Source organism: Cygnus olor, chromosome 3 (genome assembly GCF_009769625.2).
Source record: "Cygnus olor isolate bCygOlo1 chromosome 3, bCygOlo1.pri.v2, whole genome shotgun sequence".
Lineage (NCBI taxonomy): Eukaryota > Metazoa > Chordata > Aves > Anseriformes > Anatidae > Cygnus > Cygnus olor.
The window spans coordinates 117,203,718-117,213,930 of NC_049171.1; the positions used below are offsets into that span (position 1 = coordinate 117,203,718).

General features: G+C 43.6%; 1 long non-coding RNA gene across 1 annotated transcript in view; it reads left to right on the forward strand.

The window, feature by feature from the left end:
* The first annotated feature begins 239 nt into the window (after positions 1–239).
* Positions 240–10,213, forward strand: part of LOC121067236 — a 140,934-nt gene continuing 130,960 nt past the window's right edge. The window contains exon 1 of the long non-coding RNA XR_005818190.1: positions 240–406. This is a non-coding gene — a long non-coding RNA (uncharacterized LOC121067236). The remainder of the gene's footprint in view (positions 407–10,213) is intronic.

The window sequence follows — 10,213 nt, forward strand, 5'->3', positions numbered from 1 at the left end:
CTGGAAGTTTATCTCCTGCTTAATTTTGTGTGTATGTGAATTTAAGGCTTGTGTTTACTTGAGGAATGGAGATTGATATTTTGTCGGAGAAGCTAACTACAAAGCTGCCAACATGACTTTGTGCTCCTGCAGCGTGTCCTACATCACCACAACATCTTGTCCCACCCTGCTGGTCAGGTTGCTCCCATTTTACAGTTGGGCAAATTGACAAACTGCAGGAGGATGGCAGGGATGAACACGCTTTGTCAGAGAGCAAGAGGCATTCCTGAACCCTCCTCATGGCTCCGTCCTGTCTCTCTGGCTTTTGCAGGAGTGCAGGCTGCACCATGTTCCCCAGACCCTGACTGATGGACCAGAAACAACAGCAAAAGCTGCAGAAAGATGTGGAGCTGCAAAGAGGCTTCTGGTGAGTTGCCGCAGCTTGAGCTCTTGTGTTAATTAACATCTTCATTAATGATCTGGAATAAGGAATATACTTGTGGATGATATAAAATGGGGAGGAGCTGCAAGTATGGAATGATACAGGGAGAACTGAAAGATGAGAAACACGAGTGAATGATGATAAGAGTTTTAATGTGGAAAAATATTCCAGCCACCAGAATATAGTTAGAGCCTCCAGCAAAGCCTTGAGGTCATCCTTGGGTGATGGGAAATTGTGCTGAGATTTGGCAGCAAAAAAAGGCCCAAACGTGTTGGGGCTGTGTGTGGATGGCAATGGGGCTGGAGGCTGAGTGACGAAGGAAAGATGTGGGCACAGTGTGCCCAGGGAGCACAAAGAGGGGAAGGGAGATGAAGGTTAAATGGAACTGGATGAAATTAAGTGAAGTCAAGACTGGATATTGGGAAGGAAAATTCCTGATGGAGGGATGCCTGAGGCAGCTGAGTCACTGCCAGGATGAAGTGGTGGAAGCTCCTTCTGTTGCTTCATACGCTGACAGGTTTGAAGCTCAGAAGGGACCCTTTGATCAGCCCCTCTGTGTGTGAGCCATAGGACTTCATCCATTTACTCTTGTACTGAACCCAATGGCTTGTGTCCAACTAGGCTGGAGGCTGTTTAAAATCAGACCAGGTGATATACTGAGAAAGGGATTGTGCTGGCAAGGAGGTGAGTTAGATGTCCTAGCAGTTTTTTTCAGACCCAGACTTTGCAAGATAGAATTAAATGTGAACATGCAGGCTGACCAGAGACATCTAAACTTCCATGGGACTGGTCCTCTGGCACCATGGCTCCATCCACTCCACAGGGGCCTGAAGGTGAAGACCTGTGGCTGCTGTTCAGGACCTGTGTCTATCAGCTGAGCTGTAAAACCTCTCTGCAGTAATGCTGTGTGTGAATTTCTGCATCAGGCAAGTGCCAGGAGAAATCGTCCTTGTATGTGCACGTCTGAAGTGTGTATATGAACACTGGCAGTGTGAAGGATTGCAGGGGGAGTCTGGGGAAAGTCCTGGCTACATCATCAGTCCTACCAGCACGCAGAGAGGCTTAGCTTCAAAATCTCGTAGCTAAACAAGGGTATCTCTACTGAATTAGTTGTAGCTTGCTTTTATTTTTAAGAGTGGCACTGCTGGTGATGCTGAGTTACAGTGCATCACCTTCCACAGGTAGCAGAAAGGAGAGAGAAGAGATCAAGGGAGAAGAGCCCCCACAAGCCAAAATACTCCCATTAAGCCTTAATTGGAGCAGATTAGCAGTAAGGATGTGCTTTGTACAAGTGTGAGCACACACACACACACACACACACACACGGATGTTCTAGGGACAAGAAGGGATCAGGTCTGGCCTCCAGAAAAGAGTTTTCCACTGGTTCCTAATGACTTAAGACAGATCTAAGCAACACCAGCTGGAACCAGACAGCTTTGGCTCCAGAATTAGTGTAGATAATTTATCAGAGCAGTGCTTGAATAATAAGACTATCACTGCTTTATTATATCAGCCAGTGTCATAACCAGATAGAAAAGTTTAATATTAACAAGAGGAGCTGACTTCAGTAAGTGTGTGTGTGAGAGAGTGCATTCTCATTTTTAAAGTCTCTGTGTACTAAAATGTCAGTGTCTTGACCTCGGGGAAAGGAGTTCATTAAAAAAAATAAAAATACAAAGTAAATAGTCTCTCTGAAAGGTTTATTTAATCTGCTTCTCTTCCTGTGCTGATTTTTCTTAATGTATTTAAAACTTAATATTTACTCTAGCAAAACAAAATCTATAAAATAGTTTTTGTAGGCTCCTAAATAAGTAGTAGCAGCTCAGCCGGAGCCAGCCAGTAAGCACTGCGAAATATGCATTGTAGAGACATTTGAAGTTGTCCCCAGTGGACAATTTGCACCGTTCAGTGTTAAAAGGCTCTATTTCAGTGCCGCAGAAAGCCCCCCAGACCCCCTGACTAGGCAAGTCGAGTTTACAGATGATGTACTCCACTCAGCCCGCTTGTAGTTTCAGGGCTTAAATGGCTGGCAGGGCAAAGAGGGGATAGTTAAAATTCTCAAGCTGCTGAAATGGAAAGCCTTGCAAGGTTTTATGGCAGAGAGAAAATAATTTTGAAGGCTAAGTGTTGCTGGCTTGACCAAGCAGATGGTTGAGAAGTGGTGGCTTCAGGGTGGAAAGGGAGGCAGTGGGGACCATGTCTGGTCAGGAGGGGAAATCTGGAGAAAGAGGTGCCTATGAAATGCTTAACCTGCCCCAAAAATGAAGATGGTGAAATCTGAGCCACCTGGTAACACTATGGTCTGCTCGATTCCCTTTGTTTCAAAAACCTGCCCTGCTAATTGCTCTGCCTCAGAAATGTCTCTGATGTACACCATTCACTTCAGTATTGAGTTTGTTCTTCTGAAACTTGGTTTGCTTTCTTCCCTCGTGAAGTTTGGGAGGAAAGAGAGGCAATTCCCCTCATTTTCCCCATCAAAGCTTGTCAGCGTGGGGATGGGCTGTATGTCCTGGTATCTATCCATCCATCCTTCCTCTGGAGTTCAAGCAGTGGTGGCAGCGTGTCTTGGCTTAGTGTGTCTCAGGTGCTCTCTGCCAGGCAGACCTCCTCTCCTGCTCATCTCCTGCCCGTAGTCTCTGGGACCAAAACACTTTTGGGGTAAAAATAGAAGGATTTAGGTCTTCAGCAAAAGGCAGACCGAATTGAGCTCTCCGTATGCTACCACTGTCAGGTGATGTGTGGAGAAATCAGGAGCATGGGAAATCATTTCTCTGTTTCTCCGAATCATCTAATTCGGTTATCAAAAACCGTCCTGCCAGTTTGGGGTTGTTTTATGGCTTGAGAGGTTTATGTTTGCTTGGTTTGGGGTTTTGGTTTAGAGGTGATTTTTTTTTCCCCTCCTTTTTTTTCTTGCAATTGAGAAATTGCAAGTAGGTTTCTGACACTCTGAAGAATACCTGTAGCCTCCTGTTGTGAACGGAGCAATGTGCTGAATTCAAAGGAGCTCCTTAGACCGTCTCTTTTGCTGGAGTTTACACAGGATTTCCCATTACCATTCAGGGAGTGAACAATGTACAGAAAACATTTTTTTTCTCTTTTCAAGAAAAAGACTCTGAGCGGTGTCAGAGCTTTTTTGGCAGCTAGTTAGAAACGACCCTGCAGGGGGACGTAGGTATGAACATAGGAATAAACTCCAACTTGTATTTTGATTCTTTTAATTTTGAAATTGTGAGTTATTTCCTGCAGGCAGGAGGGTGGACACTGCCTACAGCACCTCGTTTGCTGGAGAGAATTGAGAGCATTTGGTTTTATCAGCCGCTGGCATGGTAATGAGCCTATTTCTATTGAAATTGGCTCATTACTATTCATTTTTGCTGGCTCTCGACCAACTCATGAACCGCTTTTTGATTTTCAGGGGAGGAAAAAAAAAAACACATAGGGAGTCAGTCCCATCCACCAACAGAAGTGACAGGAGCAGAGCACAATGCAGGGACACGCTGGGCGAGCGCCTGCACCCTCACCCCCAGCACGGCTCAGCCGTGACCTGGGCCACCACTGCGGTTGTCACCAGGGTCCCCTTCGCCTCCTGGTTGTACCAAACAGGGGGACGGGTTTGTGAAGTACGCAGAGGGTCCGGTGTAGACGTGACCAGACCAAATGAGAAGTTGGGTTTTGAGGGGGGACAGTGTCCGTGTGAGCATCGAATTGCTGCAAGAACAGCCTTTGAAATATTTGGATGTGCTGGAGGCTGTGGTGTGCTGGTAGTTGTTGTTGGGGTTTGTTTGTTTGTTTGTTTTTCAACATGTAAAATTATGTTATTCAAGTGTATATATTGACATTTAAGTTTTTTTTTTTTTCTTATTTTGAGCCATGGTGTAAGCTCTCTGTCTCTCCACATCTCTGGGATATGTTTTAGCACCAGTGAAAATCAAAACTCAGCTATTTGAATATCTGACTGAAAAATATCTTCCTTTAGAAATGACTGAGCGTGTATTAATTATATATGAATGTAATTTTATCTCAGTTACCAGTTTGAAAAAGAAAAAAAGCTCTGCCACCTATCCTCACGTGATTAAAAGTCCATTACACTATTTAGGTTCATGAAGGTTTGGGATTTCTTGTGATGATAAGGAACCCGCTGGTTTTGGTGGCATCTCTTTCTAGAAGCCTGATGTGACAGCAAAAGCAACCTTGCTTTCAGGTGGGCTGTGTGCAGCGCTTCCTGAAATGAGTTGTCAAAGGAAGCACCCAGACATCACTAACTGCTTTGCAAAATCTCACCCCTGTTGTGAGACAGAATTTTTCAATGGAGAAGCAATGAAGTTTATTCCTGTGTATGCTTGGTCTCTTTCAAAATTTTCTTTTCCAAGATAGTTTCCCTTCAAATTAGGAAATGAAATAAAAATGCTAATAGCTTGCAATTGAATTGTCGGTATTTAATACTGTTAGCTATGTGCCTCTGTGGTGTACAAGAAATGAGAACATTTATTTTCTTCTGCAATTTGAAAAGTAAAAGTCAAATTGACTACTTTTTAAGTACCAGACGCTGGAAAAATGATAGGCAGATGATGACTTCTGTGAAGTGAAGATTGTCCCTGCAGGTAAATACTGAATCGAGGACTACAAAACATTCACAACAATTGCTGATACGTCTTCAAACTTGTACTGTTTTGCATGTCATTGTATAAAAAAAGAAAAAAACACTTTCATTCCCCCCCCCCCCCCCCCCCCCCCCCAACAGAAAGTATATCTTCTTCAAAGCAAGAAAAGGCTTCAAAGTTTGGATTCAAATTGTTGCAGACTTTTGGAATTATTAACAGGGCTGTTACAATCGCTGGTGGAGGAAAGTGACTTGCAGCACAAGTGGAGGAAGTGTAGATGTCCTTTGAGGAAACAGTTTTAGGTTTCCCTTTCTGTACTCAAAGCTTTTTTTGCTGCAGGAGTTGGCATGGTCTCGAGAGTCTTGGTTCATGCTTCTGTCCCTCTGCCCAGTAGATCAGGATAGCTCTGAGGGGCATCATGGCTGATCCAGGCATTACCATAGAGAGGGACCTCAATGCAATCTTGTAAAAGCTTTCATCAGCTTTTTTTGGGTCATAACAAATTAAAACAGCATGACCTGGCTTCTCATCTGACTGTCTCAGGTCAAGTATATTTACTTCTGTTTGTGTATTTTTAGAACTTAAAATACTCAGCTTTATTTTTGTTGCAGTAAACTGACCAGAAGTGATCTGTTATCGTAGTCTGGGGGGAATTCACACGAGTGACAGATGTTTGTCTTTGTTCACTACATAGCTGGAGTTTATTTAGATTTTTGCTGCACAGATTTTACATTAGGAAATGGAAAAAAAAAAAATGCTTGTCCCAAGTTCAAATCATCCCTGTCTTGTATAGTATGGATCATCTGGACAAGCTAGCAGGCTTGTTTGTCTTAGGTGAAGACCTATGATGCTATTTCAGGAATCCAGACTGGTTGTGAATAGACCGACTGATGTGTCCATATCTCACATCTTCCTGTGGTTTTTCCAGCATAGAAAATGGATGATGCAATGTAGGAAGCTAGTGACATTGGGAAACCCTGGATTACTTGGGACTGGAAAGGTACCCAAAGGCAGCTGACTGGCCATAGCAAAATGAGTGTATAAGGTGAGGTAAGGCAGCCATGAAGCCAAACCCGTATTAGTCCAGGATTTGGAGAAGCGTGACAATGGCCTTTAGGAGGAGGAGGGTTATCTTCTGGCACCTCTTGGCTGAAAGGAATTGAACTTTGTTTCTCTGAACACGAAATGCTTGCATAGGCTCAGTACTGAGCTGGGGCTGGCGTGGGGCTGAAGAGCCATGTGTTGGCTGCATGGGCATCAGAGAGAAAGGAGGGCTCTGGTTAGGTCAAGAGTACAGTCGCTCTGAAAACTGGAAACGAGGGAATTAGCTCTTCTCTCCGAGGTGTTGAGAATATCTGCTCATGGCCCACAAAGGACTCGAAAACGGGGTTGATTTTGAGCATATGGGCGATCCTCCTGATTTCCCATTGAAGTCTGGAAGCTATCCAAGTAAAACTTTCTTCTCCCCAAGGAGCATTACATTTAGTGTCACAGGCACATCCCCTTCTTCCTCATCTGGTGATTTGGCAGCTGTACTGAGGCGCTGATGAACTGCATCTGAAGTCCCTGGGCAAGCGTAGTGAGAATCAGTTAGCTTACATGCTCAGAGGACCTTACAGTCTGCATAAGTTGTATGGACAAGAAGTAACGTTGGTTGTGCTGGCAGAGAGGGAGGAGAGATTTGCCCGGGCTGATACTCAAGCTCTGGGTACGTGGGAATCACCTTCTAAAGAGAAGCAGGTTAAGGTGGTTTAATCTACAGTATGGCTTAGGCTGTAGTTGGACTTCAGTGCCAACAAAAGCTGGCTTTTCTATTTTCAGGAGTAGATACTTTCCAGTGTCTGGTGGCTCTGGGCCAGACCCACCCAGGGAGGAGCAAGTGAAAAATTCTGCATGTAATTGAAATGCATAGGAATTGTTTGAAGTGGTCCGAGAGGGCATACATAGAAATGATGGGATGAAATGGCAAGGAAAACCTTGTGTTGAATATTACAACCTCCTACCAGAAGGATACATTAGACTAAGGAGGAGCATCCCAAGGGAAACAGTGGAAGCCCCATTGCTTGGATAATTTCTAATTAAACTAGACAAAGCACTTGAGAATATATTGTAAGGGAAAATCCTGTAATGGCAGCAGGCTGGACAGGGTGACCCCATAGGTCTTTTTCATTTCTAATTTCTATGATTCACTAATGATTAAGTAATTCACAGATAAACTAAACATCCGTATTGCTGGGTCTTATCCGAAACTCACCTCACCTATCAACCTTTTCAAATTTACCAATTAATAGTTAATTAGTTAATGTTTGTAAAGTGCTTTGAAGATGAGAAGTGCTAAGTGCTAAGTATTATTATAGAAATAGGGATAGATAAACTCATTTTACTTAATTTTGAACCCACTCAAACACTCATGGAGGGCTCAAAATTCAGATTCAGACTTAGGCATTATTGGGTTTGCCTTCCTTGTAGAGGGATGCTCGGTGAGGTTGTTATGCTGTGATTAAAATACAGTTATAATTTTGATAATGCACTTATCACACATTTCTATATGTGGCGCAGCAGTTATAATCCTGATAAAATGTGCATGAAAAGCTATTGTCCCTGTCCTGACGTGAGCTGCAGTGCGCAATGCTAGCTCTTTGCTTTGCAAGGGAGTGCAAGTGGCACTGAGACTATGCAGTGGATGGAAGCCCTTGTCCGTAATGGCTTTTACCCTTCCAGATTATTCTTTTTTTTTTTTTTTTTTTTTTGGCGTATATTTAATAGCATCAAAGGAATGAGTTAGTGTTCAGAAGGAATACTCAAGAGTTCCCAGGTGACTGCATCTGAAGTCCCCCTTACAGCTGTTCTTGCAAGTGGTTGCTGAGAGGTGCCTTGGGCACCCCGGGAAGCGGCGCGGGCTCCTCTGTGCCGCGCAGGGAAGGGCAGCGGTGGCAGGGCCTGGGAGCGATCCGAGCGAGGGTGAGACTTCAGGTGCAGCCACCTCAGAGCAAATCAGGGGCAATTCCAGCCCTGCCTGCCCGAAGTAAGGCCAAAAAAATCCCCAGAAAACAAAACCAAAAAAACCACCCCAACCCAAGCAGAATAATTTCCCTTGGTTGAAGTAAGAAAGGATTAATTTTTGCTTTTAAAATGTCCCTGCATTGTTAACATTTGTATATTTCTAACTGGTAAAAATACAGGTTTATGTCCAGACACCAAGAACTGGACACGACAGAGTGCAGGTAGAGATGATGATTTCAGTAAGCTGTGGTCCAAATATTGCCTTACCCGAGTCTACATCACCTTTCCACTGCTACTTGCAGGTGGGCTTCTTCCCTCTCCCTCCCCTTTTGGCTGTTCCTAGGAAATAATTTCCAGGCTTTCAAACACCAGTATTTTAATCAGTATCTTAAACTCATTTGTAACAGAGCAAACAAAGCAGTTTCAGGTGGAGCTCACTAATGTCAGGGCGTATAATTTGAGAGCATAATAATGATTCGGGAAGTGATACCATGTGACTTGTGGTAGGTTTACTCATTGCAGTGCCTGAATAATAAATCTTAAATATCGAATCTTTGAACGAATCATCGCAACGAATGACTAATTTATAGGTTAAAATGTGTTGAGTAATTTGATAAGGCACACATTTCTGTGCGAACTGAGGTTCCTCCAGCGTTCTGGATGTGCCGGAAATACAAAATGACAGCAAATATTTTAATAGGTATATCAAACAGGTGATATAGCACATAACTGAATAGCAAATATATATAGTTTGGGCCTGGAAGAGCAATCCAGGGAGCTAAAGGCTTCTTGATGCAACTTCAATATTATTATAAGGCTTTAGGGTGTGTTCTTGAGAAAAACAAAGGCAGAGAAGTTCCTGGAGAGTGGGATCAATTCCAACTGGATTTGTACAAGGTAGATCACATCAGGGTAAGTTGACATCTCTCTTTGGTTAAATAGCTGATTTCCTGGACAAAGGAAATGCTGTAGATCGAACCTGTCTGGACTCCAGTGTAGCACTTGATGAAATGCCACATGGGAAACATCTAGTTAAGCGGGAAGAGACGGGGTTTTGTGTGAGAGTGGCGAGGAATGGCTAAAAGGGGAGACAGCAACAGATTGTGAAAGGGGAAGCATAGGGCAGGAGAAGGGCTCATTAGTGGAGTTCGTCAAGGATCAGTCTGACTCATCTTATTTAACATTTTCATTAATGACCTTGGAGCACAAATTAGGAATGTGCTAATGAAATGTTGGAGTTGACAAAGTTTGGAGACATTGCCAGTGAGAAAGGAGAACCTAAACGTACAGGAAAGAAAGTGGGTGGCCTTGGGGGTTGGAGTGACAGACATGAAATGAAACTTAATATGAAAAAGCACAAGGACGTACATGTAGGAAATAAGAAGAATTTTTGTTACGATGTGACCACCTTTGTAGCAGTAGCCAGGGATGAAAGGATGGCTCTCAGGCACCAAAGAAATGGGAGAAGTGTCCCTGAGAACCACCAGCTGAGGTACTTTGTCAGAGATGGGAGGCTGAATGCCATTGCGTGGGGCGTCAGCAAGGGAATTTAAACTGGAATGGGGCAGGGAAGCACTGGTGGGATGTGTGAGGACTGGGAAACCTTGTTTTATGACCAGGGACTAAAGGAGATTTAGCTTATCAAAACGGAGCCACAGAAGGGGTGTGACTGCTGTCAATAAACGCAGTAGGGCAGTTTCTGACTGCAAGAGTAATGCTGACAGAAATTAAATTGGCTATGACCTGAACTTGATGGAATATAGACATGAAACTGGGAAAACATTCTTAACTATCAGATGAAAGAGTTTCTGGGAAAGGCTTCCAGCAGAAGTAATGGGGACCAGAAGAGTGGAGATAACATTAGATCAGCTTATAGAAGGGATTTTATCCTTCACGTGGTAGTTAGGAAATGACTCGATAACCTCAGTATTCTCATCCTCTCTGTCTTCCTGTCTCTTCATAGACAATACACGGCTGTGAATCGGGCTAAATTATCCGAATACAGTATGTGTTGTGAGCTGCTCACCTGTTTATGGAAATGCATTATGGGTTAAGTGCCAATTCCCTGTAACAACTGAGAAATATCTAAACCTGATGTACACGCTGCTGTATTCCAACTAAGATAATGGCAAGGTTGACAATTAATTTAGTATTAGCTTGAGACAGGAAGCCCTACTCATGAAGGCAC